Source organism: Phascolarctos cinereus, unplaced genomic scaffold, assembly GCF_003287225.1.
Source record: "Phascolarctos cinereus isolate Bilbo 61053 unplaced genomic scaffold, phaCin_HiC Scaffold_1;HRSCAF=81, whole genome shotgun sequence".
NCBI classification, from domain to species: Eukaryota; Metazoa; Chordata; class Mammalia; order Diprotodontia; family Phascolarctidae; genus Phascolarctos; species Phascolarctos cinereus.
Window position 1 is genome coordinate 162433203 of NW_027555514.1, and position 27929 is coordinate 162461131.

General features: G+C 39.3%; 1 protein-coding gene and 1 pseudogene across 1 annotated transcript in view; both read right to left on the reverse strand.

Annotated features, from left to right (window-relative positions):
- PROSER2 (proline and serine rich 2) overlaps positions 1–27929 on the reverse strand; it is a 72307-nt gene that overhangs the window by 14232 nt on the left and 30146 nt on the right. The gene's annotated exons all lie outside the window — the stretch shown is intronic.
- LOC144455221 (U6atac minor spliceosomal RNA) lies at positions 21956–22075 on the reverse strand (annotated as a pseudogene).

Here is a 27929-nt window from a genome sequence, read left to right on the forward strand (position 1 = left end):
GTTGCAAAGTGCAGCAAATATTGGTGCTCATCTTAAGAACTTTATATCCATATATGGGGCAGCTGGGTGGTGTGGTGGTTAGAGTGCCAGGCCTGGAGCATCTTCCTGAGTTCAAATCTGGCCTCAGACACTTACTAGAAGTATGACCCTGGGCAAGTTACTTAACCCTGTTTGCCTCTATTTCCTCAACTGTAAAATGAACTAGAGAAGGAAACGGCCAGTATCTTTGCAAGAAAATTCCAAATGGGGTCATGAAGAGCCAGACATGACTGGAATGATAGAACAACAAAAATTTTTCATCTAAATATAGACAGGGAGGTGGGGAATGAGGGAGTGGGAAGCGGAAGAAAAAAATACATGAGGGATGAAATGTAGTAGCATGTGAATTACTTGGGACACGTGATAATTTTATAATTTTAATATGGTTTCATTTTGTTAACACAGTGGTCATACATGTGTGCTTTTACTGGTGTTGGGCTGACCCACAATGTCTGATCTTGACAACCTGAAACCAGATTGAGCCAGTTTTCCCATTGTTAGTTCTAAGTTGAATGTGGGGTTTCATGCTATTCACATGTATCTCACTGCTTTCTTTTGTTGTTTTTAATTCTGTGGCTAAGTGGACATTTCAAGGAAATATATAAGTTGTAGCTGTTAAAGAGTACACTTTAATGACAGTGATAGTGAAATCGCTGTTTGTGTGGCAAAATCAGATGTTTCAAGAATCACTGAAGCCCACAAGAAAATATTTGGCACACCAGAGGGGAAAAAAAAATGCAATGGAAAATGAAAAACAGCTCTCCAAGACTGCCCAATTATTTTATACAAAACTGCCCAATTAATCTATAAAATCTATAAAAAGTAAGAGGAACCTGGGAGCTGGAGTGGTTGCTACTGATTATTCTCCAGGGCAGTCAGTGTAGGCCCGTCTTAAAGTTTGGAAGAACAATGAAAAGACCAGGGTAGGGTTTTTTTTGTTTGTTTGATTTTGGTTTTGGTTTTAAACCTGCTAAGCACTGCTATGAAGAAAAAAATTGTCAAGGCCAAGATAATACAAAGACTAGAGGATAAATGGAAGAGGTAATTATTATTGATGAAACTTTTTCATTCAAGGTTATGCTAAAAACACTGCCAAAGTCTAGGTAATGCCCTACAGGAAAATAGAATGGGTAGGGGACAAAAGAAGGGGGAGAGAGATAGGAGGGAGGGCAGATTAGGGGAATGGGTATACAGAATGCATGCCATCTTGGGGTTAGAGGGGAGGGATGAGGTGGGGAGAAAATTTGGAACTCAAAATCTTGAAAACTAAAAATAAATTTAAAAAGAAGTCTAAGTAAGCTTCAAATATATGGGCATTATTATCAGTCTGTGAAGCATCCACCTTAAAAAAAATAAATGAGGATTCTTTAAAATTTTTTTCCAATGGGTCTGGAAATTTTGTACCAATTAAGGGAATGATGGAGCAGTATGGCAAAGTGAAATGAAGTCAGGAAGATCTGGATTCAAATCTCACCTGGTCAAGTTAATCTTTCCAGGTTTCAGTTTTTTCATCTGTAAAATGAGGGGTTGTTCTAGATGTCCTCTAAGGTCACTTTCAGTTCTATAACTAACAACTCTGACAGATACATAGAGTGAATGAGAAGCAGAATTGTTCCTGAGTAAATCCCAGACAGACAGAATACTGAAACATGACCTGGTACATGCCACATGTAGTGAAAGGTTAAGAAATTTATCCATGAGATGGAGATAATCACTCATTCATTCATTCATTCAAGAAACAAAATATTTATCGAGTGCTTACTATCTGCCAGATACCATGCTAAGAGCTGGGGATTCAGAGCAAATGACAGTCTGCCCTCAAGGAACTTACAGTCTAATGGGGGATTTGCTTCAATGGCCTAGAAATTTATAGACTTTCAAAACTTCTAAACTTGAACGCCAAATAATGGGCATTTCCATAAGCAAAAAATAGAAAAAGATTACCAGTGAAGCTGCAAATCTGTATCACAAAAAGCTTACTTTTCCCTTAAAGCATTTGGATTCGACATGTTATTTTCAAAGCTATCCTGTTTGTGTTGCCCGACCCTTCTTCTGTTCTCTTCTGTGCATATAAAAATTCTTCAAATACCATCTTTTCTTATTTTTCTTACCTTTTCTCCCCATTTTGGTAACCCTTTAATACCCTTAACTCTCCTTCCTCCTCCAAATTTAAAGAAAAACAAAATCTTTATATCAAATATGCATCGTCAAATAAAACAAATCCCTACATTGATTGGCCTTATCCCAAAATATATGTCTGCACTTTGAATTCATTACTTTACTGAAAAGAGATGAGTAGTATGTTTTATCACTGGTCCTATGGAATTGAGGCTGATCATACACGGAACATAATTAAGTCTTAGTTGTTTTTCTTTACAATGTATTATTACCATATGGATTGTTTTCTGATTTCTACTCACTTCATTCTGCATCAGTTCAAACACATCTTTCCAGGTTTCTCTGAAAATGTCCCTTTTGTCCTTTCTCATGGTATAATAATATTCCATTACATTCATAAACCATAACTTGTTCAGCTGTTCCCCAAATGATGAGCACTCCCTTAATTTCCAGGTCATTGCTACTATGAAAAGAACTGCTACAAATACTTTTGTATGTATCAGTCTTTTTCCTCTTTCCTCAATTTCATTAGTGTACAAGTCTAGTAGTGTTATCACTGGATCAAAGGACATACACAATTTAATGATTTTTGAGTATGATTTCAAATTGCGTTTTAGGATTTCTGGGCCAATTCACAGCTTCAACAGTGTATTAATGTGCCTTACCCCCTGAAAACTCTCCAAGAATTGTCATGTTAGGGGGTCTTCTTTGTCATCTTGATGAGAATGAAGCAGAACTTTAGAGTTGTGTCTAATTATTATTAGTGGGTCTTGTTTTGCATGTCTGTTGATGGCTTGGATTTCTTCTTTTGAGAACTGCCTGTTCATTTCCTTTGACCATTTTTCTATTGGGAAATGACACTTGAATTTATATTTGAATCAGTTTTTTACAGTTCTTGAATATCAAACTTTTATCAAAGGAATCTGGCTCAAATTTTTTTCCTAGCTAACTTTAATTGCATTAATTTTGTATAAAAATGTTCAATTTCATGTAATCAAAATTGTCCACTTAATCTTCTGTGATTTTCTTTATCATCTTTTTGGCCATGAACTCCCCTTACCCACAACTGCCATACGTATTTCCTTTCTTGCTCTCTAATTTGCTTATAATATGACCTTTTATATCTAAGTCATATGTGTGTGTATATTGGAACTTCTCTTGGTATGGTGAAACCTAATTTCTGCCATACTACTTTATAGTTTTCTTTGAATAAGGAGACCATGCCCCAGGAGCTGGGGTCTTTGACCTCACCTGATTTAAACCCTCATTGAAATTCTACGGGCTATAAAAAAGGTTAGACTTGGGAAAATGAACTGTTTAAATGCACATTTAACATCCAATGTGATAAAAGAATGGTTTCAAATTGATGAATTAAAGAATGTGTCAAAATCTTGTGAGCTCAGTGACAAAATGTGTAAAAACAACTGATCATAGCAAAAGGAGGCCGTTTGATGTTAGAAGTTTCCCAACATGTAAGTTCCTTGAGGGCATGGAGCCACTTAGGAGCTGTGTGACCTTGAGCAAATCACTTAACTTCTTTTCCCCTTATTTTCCACATCTGTAAAAGGGGGATTTTAATAGCACTTACTTCACAGGATTGCTGTGAGTGAGGCTCAAGTAAAATAAGATATGTTAAGCACTTTACAGACCCTAAATCACAATATAAAGGCTGGTTATTCTTATTTTTGTTTTTGTATGACTTACATGCCGCCTCTTTTTTATTTTGTTTTCTTTGTCATTCAATGTAATATCTACACTCGATTCTCATAAATCCTTCCTTTCAGGTTGTGCTAATCCCATTTCTGCAGAAAGGGGACTCCCAGGGGCAGCTAGGTGGCACAGTAGATAGAGCTCCAGCCCTGGAGTCAGGAGAATCTGAGTTCAAATCCGGCCTCAGATACATTAACACTCACTAGCTGTGTGATTCTGCGCAAGTCACGTAATCCCAATTGTCTCACCAGGAAAAAAAAAAAGAGAAAAGAAAGGGGACTGCCAGAACACAAAGCTAGCCCATGGAGGGAGAGACATGTAAAGCCAAATATCCATCCATCCATTTTACATTTTAAGAAAGAAGAGAATAACTCAATTTAAAATTTGGATTTCTGTACCACGCCTCAAAATGTATGCATGCCACAGACCTGGCTAGAGACAGAGGGTGCTAAATAAGTGTAGCAAAAATGTATTTGCTTGATGTCTTGAAAAAGAATTAAAGGGAATTTAAGTGAAAAAGGAAGAAAGACAAGGGTAAAAAACTGACTACAATATCCACCAAACTAGATACCATAGAGTGTAGCTAAAATATAGAAGGAAGAAGAGCTGTAGCTGCTACCCAGAAATTCACAGGAGACATAATCCAAGAGAGCAATAAAACCCATGACATTTGATTTCTAAACACAAATATCCTGAACTGAATATATGTAATGAAAAAGATGGGTGAGAGAGAGTACTTAATGTTAGCAGGCAAATTTGACCTTGTGAATGGCACTGGGAGGGTAGATGGGCCTGGGCTGGAACCCACTCTCTAGAACTAATTGTTAAATTTTCAGCGCGAGCACTTCTACCTTGGAATTCTGCAAACTCTTGTTTGTTAAACATTTACCAGCACATTGTTGGGAATACCTTATTCAAAATAAACAGGGTAGTTCAAAGGCAGGGAGTAGGGTAGTGTGTGTGTGTGTGTGTGTATACACACACATATACATATATATCTGTATGTATATGTGTGTATATATGTATATATGTATGTATATATTATATATTTATATATAATAGACTCCAGTAAATTGTGAGCTCCTGGAGGACAAAGATTGTCTTTTGTCAGTTCTGGTATGGCCAGCCTATAGCATCATGCCTAGCCCTTACTAGGTACTTATTGATTGACTGAAAAAAAAGTTTGAGGACCAGAATTGGATTCAGTATACCACATGCAGTCTTAGGACCACAGGATATAATGGGGCCTTGTATCAGAGAGGCATTGGAACAGAGAGTAGTACAAGTAAAAGACGAGTAGTCAGGAGACCTAGATCAGTACCAGGAGCTAGTTCTAAGACTTGTGACCACAGATAACTGACCGAGTGATACAATGGGGAAGGGACCCATCTAGTCCAAACCTCTCAGATTAGCCCTTCTGGAACAAGCGTGCAGAGGCTGATGGGTAGAGTGTAGGCCCTGGCATCTGAAGCCTTGGGACATTTATAAAGGAAGGGACTCTGAACTGAGTTCCAGGACCCCGTGCATCCCAGCTTTGCCATTTATCTCCCTTGTGACCATGGATATAGGTAAGCAACCTTACCCCATAGGCCTCAGGTATTTTGCCTGTAAGAATGAACGGGTGGGGCTGGGCGTGGTGGTGCTGCTACCAAAGACTCTGAGGAGCTGGGTGGATCTTTTGAGCTCAGGAATTCCAAACTGTACTAGGTCCAGTACCAATATGGTTAATCCCTGGGAAGGAGGGGAAGGTACCATGGCTGTTTAAGGAGGGGTGACCTGACCCAGGTTGGGAATAGAGTAGATGAAAATTCCTGTGCCAAGCAAATCAGTGGTGCCTGTCAGTGGCCTCTGAACTTCCAGCATGAGCAAGATGGGGAGACCCCGTCTCAAAATCTCAAACCAATGAAGGGGTTGGTCTAGATGACCTCTTTGGGTCCTTCCAGCTCTAAATCTATAATCCTGCGCTCCAAGCTCTCAGCTTCTGTTTCCTCACCTACAAAATCAGATTAATAATCCTGTAGCACTTACCTTGTTGTGAGACCCAAATGAAAGAATGGCTGCCAAGCACTCAGCAAACCTTCGAGTGCTTTTTAAATGATCATCCTCGTTTTCTAGACAAGGAAACAGAGACCCAAGAAGGGAATGGAGCCCAAATCTTCTGATTTTAAGGCAGCTAGGTGCTATGGTGGATAGGGCCCAGGACCTGAGTTCAAATTTGGACTCAGACACTTACTAGTTGTGTGACTTGGCAAGTCACTTAACCTCTGTTTGCCTCAGTTTTCACAAGTGCAAAACAGTGATCATAATAGCACCTTCCTCCTAGGACTGTAGTGAAGATTAAACAAGATATTTGTAAAGCACTTAGCCTGGGATATAGTAGGCACTAAATAAACCCATTCTTCCTTCCCTCCCTCCCTTCCTTTCTTTAAATCCAAGGATTCTCCCCCTCCCCAACTACATCATGCTGCCTCCCATTCTACTTCTCTGACCCTCAGTTTCCCTATTTGTAAATTATAACTTCCATGATGACCTTACAGAGTTGTTATGTTGTAAGGATCAAATGAAATAATGTATATGAATACAATTCATAAACTATAAAGCATTATACAAAAGGTAGGGTTTTTTTGGGTTTTTTAGGCAATTGGGGTTAAGTGACTTGCCCAGGGTCACACAGCTAATAAGTGTCAAGTGTTTGGTCTGAGGCCGGATTTGAATTCAGGTCCTCCTGACTTCAGGGCCGGTACTCTATCCACTGCGCCACCTAGCTGCCCCAAAAGGTGGGTTTTAAGTTATTATTAATACAGGCTAAAATTACATCAGGTTTTTTTGGGGGGTTTTTTGGCTTCTAGGTCACATCACTTACAAACTGACAACAGGGGGAAGGAAGGAGAAAACTGCCCAAATACATCTAACCCAACGAGATACCACAGAATGTTAGCTTAGCTGTTCAGGCAGAGAGGACCTCAAATTCTTGGGAGAGAATATCCAAGAAGTCACAGAATCAGATTTAGAGTAGGAAAGCATCTCAGAGGTCACCTAGGCCAACCTCCTAACTTTACAATTAAGTAAACTGAGTCCCATGGAGATGAAGAGACTTGCCGAAGTGCATATACATTATAAGCATCGGAGGTAGAATTTGAACCCTAAACAGGAAGGACAACAATAGATCCCACGGACTCAGATGTTTATGTACTAATGCACAAAACTCATCTTTTTCCCTGTACCCCACTCCTCCTCAACCTAGGTTTTGGTTGTTAGATCATTGCAGGCCCCACATCAATCCCTCCATCAAAGAGTTCAGCACCTGGCTCAAGTCTTCCTTTCCATCCTGATCCCCTACCCTTACACTTGGGAGTTTCAATGGCATGATGACATCCCTTCCAGTCTTTGTCCTCACTTCACCCTCCTGTCATTCCGTCACTCCCTCCTGCCCCAGTCTGTCATTCTTGGCTTCTCTTTCATCCCTTTCAAAATTTCAACCCTGTAGTTAAAGCCATTCAGCTCTCTGCTGTTGTCTACTTTTGAATCCCCTGACTCTTTGTCCTACTCCTGACCCTTCCACTGGCAAACCACAATCATAGGTTACTCTCGACATTTATCTGTGTTGGGTTTTTCCCCCCATTTTTTTTTTAAATTATCGACTCAACAAACATGACCGTTCTGTTATGCAAACTTTTAGTATACAGAGGACAGAAAAGAAGATTGTATGTGAAACAGTGAACTTCTGTTATGGTTTTAAACCATGTATATTTTAAAGGGTTTATTTAAACTAAGATGGTAGAAACAAAATGGCTATAGTCCCTTTTCCTTATCACTACCCATTAATCCTTCGCCCCCCCCCCCAGAAGTTCTCTTTTGTAACAAGTATTCACAAGTAAAACAAATCAACATAATTCCCATGTCTGAAAAATCCATTTCTTTTTATACTTCTGCTCTATCACTTTTCTGCCAAGAGGTACAGGTTTCATGTTTCATCAGCAATCCTCTGAAACCATAACTGTTTAGGGTGTTGATCAGAGTTCTGTTGTCTTTCAGAATTGTTTTGCCTTAGTTTACTGTGGCTCTGTTTCTGACTTTCTGGGCTTTGATCTCATTCCTCAGCTGCAGTCTCACCCTGGAAAGTCTGTCACTCAGCCATGCCAACACCATCTCTCATTGCTGAGTTCTTCCCTGGGGGCTAAGTTTTGGAGAGGGACCTGGGCCAGCCAATATTCATTCTCCTCCTAATTGTACTTCTGATTTTTTGGACTTTAGGACCATACCCCAATGCAGATACCTTCATCAATGACCCCCCTTCCTGCCCATCTTCCCTTTTGTTTCAGCCTTGTCCAACTCGTCTGACTCCATTTGGGGTTTTCTTGGCAAAGACACTGGAGTGGTTTGCCATTTTTTTCTCCAGCTCATTTGACAGATGGGGAAACTGAGGCAAACTTAAGTGACTTGCCCAACGTCACACAGCTAGTAAGCGTCTGAGGCCAGATTTTCGTGTTATCTTCCTCCACTAGAATATAAACTCCTTGAAGGCAAAACTGGTTTTCTTTTTGTTTTTATTTGTATTTCTAGCACTTAGCACAGTCCCTGGCACATAAGTATTACCTGCCCATCTTGTAAACTGTTATTGTTCTGCTTATTTTACTCTTCATCGGTTTATACACGTCTCCCCAGGCATCTCTGAATTAATCATATTTGTCATGTCTTTCATCACAATAATATTCATTTGCCTTCTCTGTGCCTTTCTCTCAGTTTGTGCCCAGCCACCACCCTAGATCAGGTGTTCATCACTTCTCACCTGGACTATTGCAGAGTCCTCCTAATTTTTGGTCTGCCTGACCCAAGACTCTTCCTTCTCTAAACTGAATAGCTGCTAAAGCAATTTTGCTAAAATGCAAGTCTGATCATGTAACTCCCCTACTCATTTAACTCCTGTGGCTCCCTATTACCTGTATGATCAAATATAAATTCCTCTGCTTAAAGCCCTTCTCAACCTGGTTCCAGTGAACCCTAATACAATACTCTCCTTCACACACATGGACTATGGTCTAGCCAAAATGGCCTTCTTGTTTCTCTTGTATCTGTTTCTTCATCTCTTGGAATGCACTTCTCCTTTCTTACTTCCGCCTCTTAGAATTTCTAGTGTCCTTCAACATGAAGGCTTTCTTGATCTCTCCATCCCCTCCTCTCCCTACCCCTGCCCCAGTTAGGGCCTTCCCTTCCTGACACAAAACCCAAAAACCTTTACATATTTTTGCCATACTTATGTATGTCATTGTTTCCCTTCCTCATCCCCAATAGACCAATATAAGGCCTTTGAGATCTAGGACTGATTCAGTTTTTGTCTTTGCCTCTCTACCAGCTATCATAGTGCCTGGCACACAGTGGCAATGCTTAATACATGTGTGTTGATTGATTACCATTCTCATGCTGCTGAATATCAGTCAAAGAAGTCACCGAACCATGCCAAACGGGTTCACTCCAAATATGTCTTGTCTCAACCAGTCCCTCACTGCTGCAGGGTGATTATTCTAGCTCCTAATTGATTCTTTTCCAGTACTCTGCAAGAGCCATATTTGAAACCTTTTCTTCTCTCAAACCTCCTATTCCACAATTTCTCCCTCTTAGAAGGGGATCTTGAGTAACATTTTAATAAGAAAATACAGGCTATCCCCCTCATCGTAAGCTTCTTCTTTTCTATTCTATACCTCAAAACTCCTAAACATGACCTCCCTTACCCATCATTCTTTTGCTCTAATCTCTGACTCAGAGGTGTTTTCTCTTTGTGCCATTGGACTTGGGCCCTCCCATTCTTCTCCAGAAACTTGTCTCTTTGGTCACCCCCCCACCCCATCTCCAATTCTTCCAAGTCAGCTGGTTACAACCTATAAACCCAATCAGTTCTACCCATCCTTAAAAAACAAAACAAAACAAACCACTTCACTTGATCCTATCACCCTATCTTTCCTCCTTTTATCATCCACATTCCTAGGAAAATAGGCTGCTTTGTGCTCCCACTCATTTCTCAACTCTTTGCAACTTGGCTAACAACAGTCTTATCTCTCAATTGAAACTGCTTTCTCCAAAGTGATCAGTATTCTGTTAATAGTTAAATTTGTTAGTTGTTTCTTAGTCTTCATACTTCTTGACCTCTCTGTAGTAGTTGACACTGCTAATAATCTCCCCCTTCCCGGACACCCAGCTGTTATAACATTGCCCTTTCTGGGTTCTCCTACCTGTCTGACTGATCCTTCTGAGTTTCCTTTGTTGATGGTAAATCATCATTGATGTCCCATCCCCTAACCTTTGGTGCTCCCAATGCTCTACCTTGGGCCTTCTACTTCATCAGATCTTTGAGGTTCAACTATCATCTACATGCAGATAACTACCAAATATCTATCAATATCAATCAATCGATCTATCACCCTGTTTGATCTCTCCAACCTCCAACTAGACATCCAACAGGCAACACAAATTTACCACATCCAAAATTTTATCCTACATGCTTTCCCCCAGCGCCACCTCCCCCCTCCCCCCAAGGGAAAGTGCAAATATTCAGGGAACACGTGGTGAAGATTAATGAAAAGAGAAACAAACAATATTGTGGCGGTGGTTCTGAACACCTGGTGGGAAAGAGGAAAGAGAGTTCAGGAAACAGATCACAACCTTGGCATAATCATGATGAGGGACTTCCGTACATCTCTGTACATATTTTGTCTGCACAGCAGCTGTTAGGCCACTGTGTGGAGCAGTGGATAGAGCTGAGAATCCCAGAGCCAGGAAGACTCAAATCCAGCCTCAGACATTTACTAGCTGTGTGATCCTAGGCAAGTCACTTAACCTCTATTGGCTTCCAAATCTGTAAAATGGGTATACTTGCACTTACCTCCCTGGGTTATTATGAGGATTAAATGAATAATTTGGATGAATGCTTTGCAATATGGCTAAACACTATGTAAATACTAGCTATTATTATTACTTTTCCAATCTCTTAATTGTAGTATCTTCATTCCATTGATTATTTCCTGTTTGTTGCATATAAAGCTTATTTGTACATAATTGTTTACATATCATCTTCTCAGATCATGAGTCCCTCTAGGGCTTTTCCTTATATCCCTAGCACTTAGCACAATACCTGACACATAGTAGGTGCTTAATAAATGCTTACTGACTGACTGGTTGATATTTGACCATCACACGTAGAAGTGATGAGAGAAACCATTACGTCAGAGCTGATGCTGACCAATATGGAAGAAGTTACTGGTGAAGTAGAAGGAATGAAAACCTTGAAAAGTCATGACCACACCACTTTAGAACTCATGATAAAGAAGGAGAAGAAATCCAGGCAAAGCTGGACATATATTTAGATTTTTGGGAAAGCAGGTTTCAGAGTTCAGACGAAGGATAGTTATATTCCCAAGGACTGAAATTATACAAGGGAAGTTAGTCCAAGAAGCAAATGACATGCTTCAGGATGAATTCTGATGACACAAATAAAAATCATTGTGAAGAGAAAGAAAAGGAGTAGCTATTCAAAGAAACTCATGCGGATCCATCATGAACTCATCAACAAAGATTTTTTTAAAATGCAAAAGCTGAAAACCAGGGTGTCTAAACTGAGATGAATACCATAAATGTAGGATGGTCCTCTAAGAATGGTGTCAGAATATTAAAAGCCCAGAATGAGTTCATACTGGTGATGGATGCCAAGGTCAACAAAAAGGGATTTTAAAAAACTACATTGGGAGCAAATATTACTTAGTATTAATTACATAGCTTTGTTGAGGTAAAGCCTACAACAACAGTCCTTCTCTGATGACTCATCATGACATAGAAGTGACCCTGATAAGACCACCAGTACTGCACAAGTTAGAATGACTTCAAGTGTGATCCCAGAGCTAGGCTGTCTCTGCTATCCGAGAATCAGCCTACTGAAGCACAGAGGGACTCATCACCACTCTGTTGGATATGGTCTTTGGCTATAGCAACTCATCAAACGGAAAAATACAAAATAACCTCCAATTTTGTGTCATTTTCTTCCTCAACGATGTTGACACAGTAGTCAAAAAAAGGTCAGAGAGTATTAAGAATCATAGTTTTTTAGACTACGTTAACAATAATTTAACTGGCAGTATTCTAAATCTGAGATTTCTATCCAATGATTATGTAATTGACATAATATTGAAAGAACTGAATCAACATATACCTTCATGTACAATGACTTTTAAGAGGGCAGAGGGAAGAATGGTGGGAAAATGCTGGGAAATATAGCTTGAGAAGAATGAAAGGAGTGAATTCAAAGGCTCTGAAACCAAATTTGAGTAGAAGTCCAAATATTTTTGAGAGCATGAAAGTATCATATGTAGTGAACGTTGAACATTGACATGCAAATGAAATCGATTGCTTTACTATAAAGGGAACTAGAAGGTACTAATGTGAGAATCATTTCTAAATAATCTGTTCGGTCAGACCATAAACTAGTTAGAGCAAAGATCTAAAGCAATCAGCACTTTGCTACAAACTAGAAGGGCAAAGATTAGAACAAGACACTGCATGCGTTTACAACTATTCTCATTTCACTGCCAAACTCCTAGAAAGGATCTTCTAGTCTCACTGCCTCTAATAGCCTCACCACCCACTCACTTCTCCACCCCTTAGAGTCTGGTTTCCAATGAACTTCTTTACTGAAACTGTTCTCTCAAATGTTACTGATGATTCTTCTTTTTTTATTGATTTTTTTGGTCTTATTTCATCATGGTTTTCCCCAATATCCCATTCATAGAGCCATCTCACATAACAAATAGTATTTTTTAAGGACAAAAAACAAAAAGATGTAATAGAGGAGAAAAAAAATCAACACAAGTGATTAATACATCAAAAGAATCTGAAAACATGTGCAGTGTGTAGCACCTATGGACCTCCCACTTCCACAAAGGGGTAGGTTGGAAGAGTCTTCTCAGAGTGGATGAATTCCTAATGGCTAAATCTGTAATACTCCCATCTCATCTCCACTTTTTAGAAACCATATATTTTTTAAATGTTAAAGTTTAGGTGCCATTATTGCCAGAAAGCCTTCTCTTCATCCTCCCTAGTTTAGAATAATCTCTCCTGCCTCAATTTTTCTTGTATCAGATTTGTGTACATGTTGTATTGCCCCCCCCGACTCCCAATATAAAGTAAACTTCTTGAAAGCAGGAATACTTTCATTTTTTTTCCCTTTATATCCCCCAAAGGCCTTGTTTTCTAGGTGCCTTGAACCTAGTAGGCATTTGATAAATGCTAAAACAAAATAGTTCCAACATGATCAATTCAAACAAGCAATTAATGTAGGAGTTCTTGTGCTTTTTAAAAATTTCATGGACCCCCTTGTTAGTCTGGTAAAGCTGATGGCCCTATTCTAAGATTTATTTTCAAAATATTTTCAAAAGTATATTTCAATATAATTTACTTTGTAATCCTATGTATTTTGTTTTATGCATTTAAAAATATTATTCTGAGATGGCATCCATGGATTTTAGTAGACTGCCAAAGGGATCCACATTACCAAAAAAAAAAAAAAATTAAGAATGCCCTGATCTAAAGGAAATCACACAACTCTGGAGTAATAATAGATAACTGGAACTTATCTGTCAACTTTTAGTTGAGAAGCTCAAAGTTCTTTGTAAATAGTCACCAAGACTAAACAGCATATACAGAGAGGGCATGGTGAGAGTGGTAACACTGGACTAGAATTCAAGTCTCCCATCTGTCCAGTAGTACCTGGGTAATCTTGGACATGTTGTTTCACCTTTTTCTATTTCAGCAGTGGCACTAAATTTCAAAGGCTGCTTACTGATCTCATGGCACCCTCTACAAAGTAGACCCTTGATAAATGTTTGATGAATTGAAATACCAAAGAATTGCTCAATGAACAATTTCTCAGTAAAGACCTAATCTCAAGAAAGGCAAGGGAGCTTACTAGTAAGCACCTTATGGAATTAAAGGATTGTGTCAACTATTTTTTCCTAATTTTGTTTATGAGAATAATGACATTAGATGTTCACTTAGGTCACAATGGTAAAGTTGCATGAGGTAAATTTGTGAAGTGTCTTAGCTTTAAGGAAAGGAATTATATATAAACTATTAATTTTATTTCACACTTCAGAGTGACATCCTAGTTGTAGAAAGATCACTGTTCAGATTAAGAAGACCTGAGTTTGAATTTTGACTTGCTAGGATTCACTTGCTAACCATATGATTTACTTCGCTGAGCCTCGGTTTCTTTATCTGTACTGAGGATAACACTTATATTATCTAGTCCACAAGGTTGTTACAAAGAAAATGCTTTGGAGTCAGGAGGACCTGAGTTCAAATACGGACTCAGACACATAACACTCACTAGCTGTGTGACTCTGGGCAAGTCACTTAACCCCAATTGCCTCACCAAAAAAACCAAAACAAAACAAAAAACAAAGAAAATGCTTTGGAAGAACTAAAAGGTGGGGGAAGAAGGAAGAGGAAGCAACCTGACATTGCTCAAAGGAAGAAGCTACAACCTGAAGAACTGGGGATAAGCAAAAGGATTAATATGAAGCAAAAAATCATGTTTTATTTGACATCAGTAAAGCTTTAGGAGACTCTATGATTAGCAGAGAAGACCAAATACACACACACACACACACACATTTACTGAACTTTAGAATTGTAAAGATTTATGCTTTGGTGTAGGACTATATACATTTTAGGAATGTACTAACTTTTCTGTTTCCTACATTTACTACTATAAAACTTATATGGGATAACAGATTATGAGCTAGAAAGAAACTACAGAAATCCAACCCCTCCTTCACTTAAGAGAGGAAGAAAATGAAGCCCACAGAAGTTAAATAATTTGCCCAAGGCCATACAAATATTAAGTGTCAGAGATAGTCATTGAACCCAGACTTCAAAAATCAATCAATAAGCATTTATTAATCGCCTACTACATGCCAGGCATTATAATAAGTGCTGAGGATACCAAAAAAAAAAAAAAGGAAAAAGACAATCTCTATCCTTAAGGAGCTTACAGTTTAAGAGGGGAGACAATATGTAAACAAGTATGTACAAAGCAAGCTATATACAGGATAAATGAGAAAAAAGTAACAGACAGAAGGCACTAGAATTAAGAGGGGTTGAAAAAGGCTTCCTGTAGGAAGAAAGATTTTAGTTGGGACTTAAAGGAAGCCAGGGAGGTTAGTAGTCAGAGTAGGGGAGAGAGAATTTTCTATTCCAGGTATGGGTGACAGCTAGAGAAAATACCAAGAGATGGACTGTTTTGTTCATGGGATAGCCAGGAAGCCAGTGTCACTGTATAAAAGAGTCCATGGTGGAGAGTAAAGTATAAAAACACTAGAAAGGTTAGAAGGGGCTAGGTTATGAAGGATTATGAATGCCAAATAGAGCATTTGGTATTAAATCCTGGAAGCAATAGGGAGCCAATAGAGTTTGGTGAGTATGGGGGGTGACGTTATCAGACCTGTGCTGTAGGAAAATCGCTTTAGTGGACAAATGGAGGATGAGTTGGAGCTGGAAAGACTTGAGGCAGGCAGACCCACCAGCTGGCTATTGCAGTAATCCACGTGTGAGGTGATGAGAGCCATGGCAGTGTCAGAGGAGAGAAGGCAGAGTATTGAAGAGATGTTGCAAAGGTGAAATTAGGAGGTCTCAGTAACAAATTGGATGGGGGAGGGTGAGGGTTAGTGAGGATTACAGCATGACTACTAAGTTGCACACCTGAGGGACTAGGAGGATGGTGCTGCCCTCTACAGTAATAGAAAAGGTGGGGTGTGTGTTGGGGGAAAAGAGAGGTTTGGGGGAAAGAAAATGAGTTCTGTTTTGGACATATTAAGTTTAAGATGTCTACTAGACACATCCAGTTTTGAGTGCCTGAAAGGCAATTAGAAATGAGAGACTGGAGGTCAGCAGAGAGTAAGGGGCAAGATGGGTAGATTTAAGGAGCATCAGCATAGAGATGGTAATTAAATCTATGGGAGCTGATGAGATCACCAAGTGAAGTAGTATAGAGGGAGAAGAGAACCCAGAACAGAACCCTGACACCTATAGTCATGGGGCATGATCTGGAGGAGGGTCCAGCAAAGGAGAAAGGGAAGGATAGGTAAGATATTTAGCAGCATTGCCACTCTACCCTTCTCTATAAAACACAGCACATGGAACTCAGGACAGGGAATCTTCAGTAACCAGTGAAGAAAAATAGCATTCTCCTCTCTTTAACCCAAGCTGTGATCTTCCAGTCTTGTAAATTAAGGGACTTAACTTGGTTTCTACATGTAGAACTTAGGTCTCTGGGGATGCATCTTTACATTTCTTATAATGCCTAAAAGAGGTGCGATTTAACATCCTCAAGGTTTGAAAAATTAGTCTGAAGACAGAATTTCATATTTAACCTGGGGCTGAAAATGGAAACCATATATTCGTGGGGTGGTGCCCAGAACATTGAATTCCATTCTAATCTGCCTCCTCCCTGTACCTTGGTCTTTTCATTTTCTCTGAAAGAGATCGGTTTCATTCTCTTTAATTTCTCCTGAACCTGTGCCATCATTGTCATGAGAAATCAGGGACACAACTGCAAAGAAAGAGCTTAAAAGATGGCAGGTGATATGTGGAACTATAGAGAAAACTGGCTTGTGGAGGGCAATTGGAGTTGGAAGCTCTCGCTCCAAATCCTGGTGCTGCTCCTTAATAACATGTCACCTTAGGCAAATCACTTCACTTTACTGTACCTCAGTTTCCTCAACTGCAAAAGGAGGCTCATCTTTCTGTACCCAACTCAGGATTGTTGTGAAGACCAAATGAGATAATGCATGTAAAACACTTGTAAACCATAGCAGGTTAGATGAATATCATTTATTATATTTTATTATAATGTATAAAAAGCTAGTATTGTTTTTATGTTTAAGGCAAGCATTCAAATCCTCAGTATTTTTGGAAGTTATCTGTCTATTGATTCTATTCTAAAGAGTTACTAGGTGCTTAGATGTTAACTGGATAATCTGATAAAAACGTAGAATTTGACTGCAAATTTTGAAATTACTACCTGTCTATGAAAGGACTCAAAAGCATGTCACACGTGTAGTCTCTTACTTTTACAACAGTCATATGAAGGAATAAAGTAGTAGATATATTGTTTAAATCTGGAAAGGCAGAAAATGAGATATTAAAAGCATCGCATTATTTGTTCAAAGTTCTCCCCAAATGAACTAAATAAAATAAGCTCACCCCCAAAACAAAAGCTCCATGTTGAGGACATACTCAATAATTTGCAAAAGGTAAGAAGAGACTGGATCTAAGCCTTGAAATCAATAGTTAGTCAATGGGCATTTATTAAGTACCTACTATGTGCTGGGAGACTAGGAAAGGTTTCCTGAAGAAGGTGGGATTTTAGCTGGGACTTGAAGGAATCCATAGGCAGAGATGAGGAGTGGGAGCTTTCTAGGCATCAGGGACAGCCAGTAGAAATGCTTGGAGTCAGGAGGTAAGTGTCTTGTTGAAGAAATATCTTCTTGGCTTTTTTTTTTTTTGGCTTGGGCAATGGGGCTTAAGTGACTTGCCTAGGGTCACACAGCTAGTAAGTGTTATGTGTCTGAGACCAGATTTGAACTCGCATCCTCCTGAATCAAGGGCCAGTGCTCTATCCACTATGCCACCTAGCTGCCCCTTTGTTAAAGAAATATCAAGAAAACTAATGTCAATAGATTGAAGAGTAGAGGTATGGGATGGGATGTAAGTGTAAAAACATTATAGAGATAGGGAGGACAGGTTATGAAGGGCTGTTGCCCCTCAATAACTAAATGAGCTGATGAAAAGTCTAGATATGTCCCACTTCCGTTATCTGATGATCTCAAAAATGTCCACAATGTGATCTACACAGCTAGTGAGTATTTGAGGCCAGATTTGAATTCATGAAGATGAGTCTTGCTGACTCCAGACCTGGCACTCTATCCACTTTTCCATCTAGCTGCCCTGTGGGCTATACCATCACCTTTCAATTAGCAGTAAAATCTGAGAATCATAAATCTAGAAGGCATTTTGCCCGTTGTGAGCTCTGAGATCAAAACAGAGTTTTCAGGTCAGCTGGGTGGCCTGTCTCACAAATCTCAGAAACACGTCTTTTCACGGTCTGTCTCCCATGGGTCCTGTCAGTTTGGCAGCAAGGCTATGGCACCGGGAATGGCCACTCTGGTGATGGCAGATAGGATGCTGTCATACTGATGGCTCAACAAAGCCCTACCTGCCTGCTAACAAACAGAAATTCATCTTGGAAAGCAGGAACTTCTTTCTGATGTGCCACTGTATGCAACAGACTCTGGGTTATCCCACCCCAGCCCCCAGGATTCTTTTTTTCTAAAGCGGCATAAAACCAAGATTAGGGTGAAGTGGAATCTATGCTTCCCGGGCAGACCTTTCTCCCTCTCATCTCTCTGCTTATGCATAAACACAGTACCAGCTCTCTGGTCTGGCTAATTGGAAAGCTGCCATCCAGGAAAAATGAGGAAGCCTGCAACACAAGTCATTATGATAATATATTAATAGGAAAACCCAACTCTAATCTTACCAGAAACCTGACTTGGTTTCATGAATCGTCAAAAACATTCTTACTCTCAACTATAACCCACACTAAAAAGTTGACTGTGATCTTAAGGTCAGGTAGTATTTTGACTATAAGATGAATTTAGGGATAGGAATTAGGACTGGATCTATAATGTCACATTAATATAGGGAATTTTCTGATGAGGAAACTCCCTTTATCAAAGTAGGTTGGAATCTTCTCTGCAACTTACTCTTTTAGAAAGTTGCCTAGTTAAGTGACTTGGACAGGTACATACAAAAAGTATGTTTCAGAACCCGGTCTTCCTGGCTTTTCACAACTAACTCTCTATTCACTATGCCTTATCTCTCTCAAAAATGTAAAACACAAGGGCAGCTAGGTGGCACAGTGGATAGAGCACTGGTCCTGAAGTCAGGAGGACCTGAGTTTAAATCCGACCTCAGACCAAACACTTGACATTTACTAGCTGTGTGACCCTGGGAAAGTCACTTAACCCCAATTGCCTAAAATTTTTTTTTAAAAAATGTAAAACACATTTTTAAAGAAGTTTTTTTAAAAATTTGATGATTTTTTCATTTTAATGTGTTCTGAACACATTCAAAATATGTAGTTAGTAGTAGTTTCCTGGGCACGTTAAAATACTGGTAATTTTTTAAAATGAGGAAAACCAATAAGAAACAGGCACTTATTCATCTTGAATGCTAATGCTAAGAAGAAAAAAATAGGTTAAAATTAGGAAAATCAGGAAGACTGAGAGATAGATGGCACCTTTGGTCCAGCTCCCTCCTCTTCCCTTCCAATCTCCCCCCACCATGGCAGAGCCCATGACAGATGGACCTTGACTTTGGGCAAGTAACTTAGCCCCTCTTGAGCCTCTGTTTCTTCACTTGTAGAGAAAGAATTGGCAGGCCTTGGCAATCTAATCTGAACCTGGGCAATATGTTAAATGGTAGAAATAGGGAAGTTGCAAAGGAAAGGTACATTAAGAAGGTGAAGATGACGAGTTCAAGCTTTGGACACATTGACTTTTAGATTTCAGATAGAGATCCAGAAGGCAGTTTGAGATGCAAGATTGTAGGATAAAAGGATCATTGAGGTCATTGAATCTAATCCCTTCATTTTACAAAGGAGGAAACTCAGGCCCAGAGAGGCTGATTGACATGGGAGTCTAGGAGACAGATGATAGTTGGAAAAATAATTTTGGGAGCCCTTTGCATAAAGGTTATAAGTGAACCCATGAGAGTAGGTGGTAGCTCCAGAGAAAGAGATGACAAGTGGAAATATGCATAGTACGGTCTTACATATATGTTTATGAGTGCATATGTGTATGTAGGTGTGTGTTTATAGATATCTATATATATTATGTGTATGCATTTATTTGTAGCTTTCTTCAGGGTGGGGAGGTAGGGGAGGGAGGGGGAAAAATAAAGTTAAAAAGTGCACAGCTGAGAATAAAAGGAAACCTACAAGGAAGCAAAGAAAAGCTGGGTAGCTTTGAAAACAGTATGTAGTATTTATTATATAGGTTTTCTTGAAATGGAAATTGTTTTATATTAAATCTTCTCTTATGTTCTGCTGTGTATGTGGAAATTTTCTTTTTTTTTTTCTCATTTTGTATTTAAGTTGGAAATGAATAAAAAATTTACCAAAAATAAAATAAAAGAGAGTAGGTGGTATCACGGATGTTTCCAAGGTGTGTGGAAGGGCCTACCAAGTTGACCTCACAACTGTAAGTTTTGAGCTCAGAGTGATATGGCAAAGCTGTTTCCAACTTTATGATTCTCAGATTTTACTGCTGAATGTAAGGTGATAGTAAAGACCACACTGTGGATAAAACATAAAAATAAGATCATCAATAACAGAGGTTGGTCTGTTCATCAGCTCACTGAGTTATTAGGTGGCAATAGGTGGGTCCATTCTCTTCTTCCCCTTTACAATGACCTTTTGAGTGAGCTTGGAACAAATCATGTTGTACTTTAATATCTCAGTTTCTGCCTCTTTGGATTTAAATAAAATCTGCTACCTTGTTCTGTTCCTTCATGTAGCTGTTGTAAAACTGTGGTTTTCAAAGTGTAATCCAGGGATTTGTTCCCAAGATCCTTTTAGGGGGTCCACAAGTTCAAAACTATTTTCATATTTTTACTAAGATGCTTTAATTTTTAATATGGTAAATATTGATGGATATAACTTATACAAACAAAAGCTCTTTGGCGAGGGTAGTGTCCTCAATAATTTTTTAAGAATGTAAAGGAGTCCTGAGACTAACAAGTTTGAGAACCACTATTGTAAAGTTAAATGTTCTAGGCTTATGCATAGCAGCAGAAGGATAATCAGCAAGGATAGGCACTGAGGATACCTCAGGTTGATTGAGCTAAGCCAAGCTCCCTTGCCTGAATGACCCATAGGGATCCACCAGTTAAACCCCATGAAGTAACATTAACAGTCTGAGTTCTTTGTTTTGAGCAATGTCTCAATCCTTTTTTTCCTTAAGATTCATAAAGATTTTATTCAAAGGAGTATTTTGAGGTACATAAAGGGGGTTGCATATTAACGTGGTTAAAAAAGAGAAAGAATCGGGTGATACGTGCAGCTGTACACTCATCTCAAACCAAGGCAAAAATCATCCATTTGTTCAATAAAAACCATCTAAGGCAGAATTAAAGCAGAAAGAAACATTTAACAACCACTAAGGCTACCCAGCCTTCCATTCATAGCATGTGCCTGGCAACTGAGCCAGGTTGAAGGAGGCAGATGGCACTCAGAGCACGGACAGATACAGGAACAGGGAGAGGGGTTCACAACAAATGTTAGACAGGAATATAGACACACAGTGAGGCACTTAAGGTTCAAAGGCCAGAGATTTAATATCTATTAACCAGTAGGTCAACATTTATTAAGCGCCTGCTATTTGCCAGGCACTGTGCTAAGCCCTGGGGATTTTTAAAAAAAGGTGTAAGACAGTCGCTACCATCAAAGACCTTACAATCAAATGGGAGAGAGAAAATGTAAACAGATACAAAGCAAACTATATACAGGATAAATAGAAAATCATTAAAAGAGGGAAAGCATTAGAGTTAGGAAGGGTTGAGGAAGGCTTCCCGTAGAAGGTAAGAGTTTAGCTGGGACTTAAGCCAGAGAGGTCAGTAGTCAGAGTGGAGGAGGGAGAAAATTATCCCATCTTGATCACTAATTGACCCAATGCCAAATTCTTAGACATCTCCAAACAGCCTTTCCTCAGGTTGGCCTCCTCTCGAGCCCTCCCCTGCACCACCTTGCAGAGAATGCTCAGAACAGTCCCACTTTTTAGACTTATGTAGTGTGTAGGTACAACAGCTCTTAGTGAACTGAGTCCGAGAGGCATTAAAGCAACATGCTGGAAATTCCTTTCTTCTTACGTCCCTGAGCTAGCTGCAGGTTGCATCCTTGCCCAGTGACCTCTCCTCTCATTCCCATCCCCTCTCGTCTTGAGTTAGACAGATTGGCAATGCATAGTTCATTAGCTTACCCTATCTGATAACATGGTCGGATGCCGCAGAGTACGTGGCAACCAACTTAGCGGTATATATGTTGGTAAGGCCACTAGGACCTCTTTCACCCTTACCGAGGGCAGCACTAACTTCATTTATACAACACCTTGATACCTTTTAAGAAAAAATTAGCCTAACCTGCATGGGGGAGGGGTTAAGATATTGCTTCTACCACAAAGAGACATTTTTGAAGTACATTTGAGTCCTTTGGCAGAAAAGCAGTAATTTCAAAATTTTAAATCAAACTGTATATCTTTGTCAGATTATCTAGTTATATACAAGTACCTACTACCTTATGAACGATGGCAATAAACAGATAGCCTCCAAAAATATCATGACCTTGAATGCTTGCTTTAAAATTAATTATCTCCATGCAGATGATTCTCAAATCTACTTATCCAGCCTTAACCTCTCTCTTGATTCTCAGTCTCTTATAATTTACTATTGTACACTTAAAGTAAATGTCCTACAAATATCTCAAACTCAACTTGTATGAAACAGAACCCAAACCCTCCCTTTCTCCCAGTTTCCTGATTACTGTCCATGATACCATCACCTTCCCAGTCATCTAAGCTCATAGCTTGTGTCCTCCTTAAGTCTTTATTAGCATTCACTACAAATATCCAATGTTGCCAAGCCTTTTCATTTCTACCTTCACAACATCTCTCAAGTAGGTTCCCTTTCTTTCCCCTCATAAAGCCACCAGACTAGAGCAGGCCCTTATCACATCTCACCTGGACCACTGGAGTAGCCTTCTGGTTAGTATCTTTGTGTTAAGTCTCTCCTTAATCTAGTCTGTTCAGTTGTCAAAGTGATCTTCCTAAAGTGCAGGTCTGCTCATGTCACCTCCCTATTCAATAAATTCAAATGGTTCCCTAATTCTGCTAGCATTCAATTCGAAAATCCTTTGGTAGACTCTTAAAGCCCTTTCCAACTTAAAGCCCTTCACCACCTACCCATCTAGTCTTCTTACATTTTACTGTCCTCCATATACTAGACTCCTCGCTGTTCCTTGAATAAGTGACCCCCATCTTCCAACCCTGTGCCTTTTCAATGACTATCACCCATTCCTGAAATGCTGTCCCTCTTCACCTCCACCTTGTGGATTCCTCCAAGACTTCTCAAATCCCACCTTGTACAAGTAGCCTTTACTAGCTCTATCCACTGCTAGTGTCTTCCCACTGAGATGACTTCCTATTTACACTGTATACATCATATACATGCACACAGTCAATGACGTGCTGTTTCACACATTAGAATGTATTTACTTTTAGGGCAGGGATCATGTCCTAGCCTTTCTTTGAATCACCAGCACTTAGTACAGTGTTTGGTCCATAATAAGCACTCACTGAATGCTTGTTGGCTAACTAATAATGGTGATATCGCCAAGGGACAGACTCTGAAGAGAAAAGAGAAGAAGGCTAGGAAAAAAAAACAACACCTTGGATTTCACCACTAAAAAAGTTACCAGTGACTTTGAAAAGAGTAGTTCATATAGAATTCAGATTATAAGGGATTGAGGAGATAGTGGATTATCAAAGAGCGGGGAAGAGTGAGTATAGATTCTTGAAGTTCAGCAGTGACCAGGAGAAACATAGTCAATATTTCTAGAGGCTTCTATCAGTCCATGGAGTCAAAATAATTTACTTCTTTAATTAAAAAGTTTTATTGGTGATTTTTTTATATTAATCATTTCCCCAATATACTCCCTATGAAGCCCTCTCCTGTAATAAAGAGAAACAGTTAAGCAAAGCAGAATTATAAAACTAGCTCTGACGGTATAAACAATACTGCTTCCATAGTATCCCAACCTCTGTCCTAAAAAGAGAAGATGATGTTTCATCATCTCTTCTCTAGGGCCAAAATTAGAAGAAGTACTTACTTTTCAACAGGCAAGGCCAAAAACACTTCTACCAGTAAGTAACCCCTGGGGTCACTAAACCAGGGTTTGCCAAAAAAGTAGAAAGAGTATTTTTTTTTCCCATGAAACTTCTTCCAGTCACTCCCAAACTTTCAGTGGTTCCTATCCCAAGGCCTAGATGATAAAGTCCAAACTTCTAAATCTGTTATTTACAATTCTTCCCCAATTTATCTTTCAAGTGTTCTTTCTGACCACTCCCTCCCTGAAGCAGACACTTCCCTGGCTAGGCCACACGCCCTTTGGCTTCTACAGACTAGCTTCTGTTGATGCCCCTACCTAAACCTTGTCTGTGCCTCTCTGTCTGCATAACCTGTGTATCTCTGAGAAAGGCAGCTCGGAGTTCACCTACTCAGTAAAGGTTTCCCATATCATTCCAGCCCATAGGATAGAAAGGGATCTGGAGTTTATCCAATGCTAAGCCCTTGGACTAAAGATGAGAAAATAAAGTCCCAGGAATTAAGCAAATTTGCCCAGGACTACATAGCAAGTTAATAGCAGGGTTAGAACCAGAAGCCAGGTTTTTTGCTACCTGGTAAAGTGCTCTGTTATACAACCTTCTTCCTTTCTGTCCTCTGAACTCCTGTGGCATTTAGGACTTGGACCACTGATCATGTCTCAGGATGTCTGACTTCGCTTTGTATTTTGGTGGAATTTTTCAGTGGCAGCTAGGTGGCACAGAGGATGTAGTGCTGGGCCCCAAGTCAGGAAGACTCATCTTTCTGAGTTCCAAGCTGGCCTCAGACACTTACTAGCTGTGTGACCCTGGGCAAGTCATTTAACTCTGCTTGCCCCAGTTTTCTTATTTATAAAATGAGCTGGAGACAGAAATGGCAAACCACTTCAGTATCTTCACCAAGAAAACTCCAAATGACAAATTACAAAAATAAACAAACAAATAAATGAATGAATGAATGAATACACAAACAAACAAATAAATAAATAAGAAAACTCCAAATGGGGTCACAAAGAATCGGACATGCCTGAAAAATGACTGAACAACAACAAAAATTCTATGATTTCCTTGAGGGCAGGAACTCATGTAACATTTATATCATCTACTAACACAACATTGGGCATATCATAGGACGTCTTTTATGCCTCTGCCCACAGACATGCATAATTCAGAGGGATGTCTTTATTACTTTTTTCCCAACAGGATGTCAGAATTATACCTCCAACATATCTGCCAATAGTTTTTGGATATTATAATCCTCTTATCTAAACTCTATCTCCTCTAGAGTTTAGCACATAATAAGCCCTCAATATATTTTTTAAAAATTTAATTATCTTTGTTGGTTTGGTACTATTCTTTAGGGATAAGGATAGGGACTAGATCAGTGATTTCATTGTTGTCAGGAACTTCCAGGTGCAGAAGCTCCTTCTACCAAGGAACATCTTGGTTAGAGAGCTGCCTGGAGCAAAAGGGTCAAACATGGCAGCCACACTCCCAAGTGGAGCCTGAACCAGATTAAAATGTCATTGGGAAAGAGGTAACAAAAATAATGAAAATCCAATAAGACACAGACAGTGTTCATTTGTGATTTTCTAAGTCAATATGTGGCCTTCGGGATTCCTTAGGCACCATTTAGTTGCTTTCCTCTTTCTTTGAGTTTGACCCCATTGGCCAACAGGACTGAGAGGCTAGAGGACTTGCCCAGGGTCACACAGCCAGGGTATATCCAAGGCAGGACTTGAACCCAGGTTTTCCTGACTGTGAGGTCAGCCATCCACGACACCATGCTGCCTCTCACGAAATTAATCTACAACAGTTTTGAGGGTCACTATGCTCAATTAAAGACTTAAGGCATGCTCAATTATCTTCACCTAAATTTAAAATGTCTGTGCCTTTCACACTGCATTAAGGGTCTTGAGAAAAGAAAAAGAAAAGTTTTTTAATTTTGCATACTTTCATTCTTATTTGTTTTTCAAATCTAGATAAGAATGTGTGTGTGTGTGTGTGTGTGTGTGTGTGAGATTCAAGTTGATTTTCTCTATTTTCTATCTTCAAGAGATTCTTTGTGGTATCTTAGAAACTAATATATAGCCAATTCCAATCATTCATTCTTTTTTTTTTTGGTGGGGGGAAGACAATTAGGGTTAAGTGCCTTGCACAGGGTAATATAGCTAGTAAGTGTTTGCGTTCAGATTTGAACTCAGGTCCTCTTGACTGTTCTATCTACTGTACCATCTAGCTGCCCCTAAATCATTCATTCTAAGGCATTCCAGGAAAATCATTTTTACAGAGACTGATTTTATCAGTTCATCTTAAACTTCTCTCTTCTAGTGAATCAACAAATATTCTTTTTTTTTTTGTGAAATAGCCCTAAAAAGGAAACATGGAAATAGAGTTCTACCATAATGTAGTAGTCCTACTGAAAATCTCCAGTGGCTTTATGTTTCTATGAAGACCTGAGACACACTGAAATTTCCTCTCAATATGTACTTTAGACTTCCTAAGGTAGTATAACAGGTTAAATCCCAGTCTCAGAATTCCTGGAAAGAGGGAATTGGAACTCCCACTAGAGTAGAAATAAGAAGATGGAGAGAGGGTAAACTTCAGAGATCTAGTGACACTATGGGGCTAATTTCCTGAATGTAGAACCTTATCCTTCCAAGAAGAGCAAAATTCAATTTAACAACTATTAAAAAGAGAAAATTCAGCTCAACAACTACTAGATGTCTACTACGTGCTAGTTTCTGCACAGGTACACGTTTGCTGCTCTCCTAAAGTTTTTGGACTTCTGGAGGAAAAGACATTTACATTCAATGCAAACGCAGTAAGAGATACACACGAAGCATTAGGAGAATTGAGGAAGATAAGCCAGATTTCCAAAGCTAAAATTTACTTTTGCAAAGTTTCAAAAGCTAGTTAATGAAGTCACTATTTGTTTGGTTTAAGGGGGTAGGCCTTGTTTGCAAAAAGGAGTGATTATCTATTTTGCTGTTGTTAGTGTAATCCTGGGTTTCTAAGATCTAGGATCACAGAGAACATGGATGACCTTCCAAGGATCACAGGGGCTTTGTCTGGGGGACAGAGAACCCTCAGACTTCCTGTTAATATCCATTCTGATGAAACCTTGCTTTGTTTGGGGGTGCCAGTGACCTTGATAAAGGACTTCTCTCACCTAAATTTTAGTGTACCAGATAGGGAAGGCAGAAGGGTGAAAATGAGACATGAGATCATCATTGGGACCAGAGAGCTAAAGGAGAGAAGACAAGTATGTGGCAGGTGTAGACTGGAACTGAGACCAGATTAAACCAGTAGATGTGACAGCTGGTGACCATGAAGGCCAATCAGTTAACTCTTTTTACTCCTGTTCTCCTAAAGCACAGAGGTGACCCTGGCTGTGAGCCCCAACATAGTATTTACTGTATTACTTGATACTACTAATAAATTACATGACCATTGCTGAGTTTTGACTAAGCCTGTAATTTGTGGTTTGAGATTGAGAGAGGGTAAACTAATCCATGGGAAAGGAGTTTTACCTGGTTTCCTCTAGAGTGGAGGCTGAGCTAGTTAGAGAGAGTGTTTTTGTAATTTTGGGAAATTTACAAGAATACTCTAAAACATAACTATTAGACTACCTTTGAAGACAGGGAGAAAAAACTTGTAAGGAGACAAGCCAGTAGCAGACTGAAGCATAGGGGATTCATGTGTTTATCCTCAAGTGTGCATACCTGTGATACGTCATAAGTTTAGCCTTTTTTGAAACATATTTTAATATGAATTCACATTTAGCTAAATTATGTTTAAGAAGCAAAAGAATTTTAATGCCTAATAATACCACACATCGAGTTTGGTATCTTTTTACTAACTGTAGCTGAGAAAGCAAAGACTTTTGCCTTTTTGTTTTTTTTTTTCTTTTATAGCCCAGGTCTTGAAATAGAAGTTAGGACTTTTTCAAGAGACTGTCACGTCTTCTCTGAGTGCTAGGAGCCGTGAGCAGGTGGGCAGTAGCATTGTATTCAGTAGCATGTCACATGCCAATCCTGCCCAATGACCCAAGGAGGCAGGAGGGAACTCACATACCATCCCCTT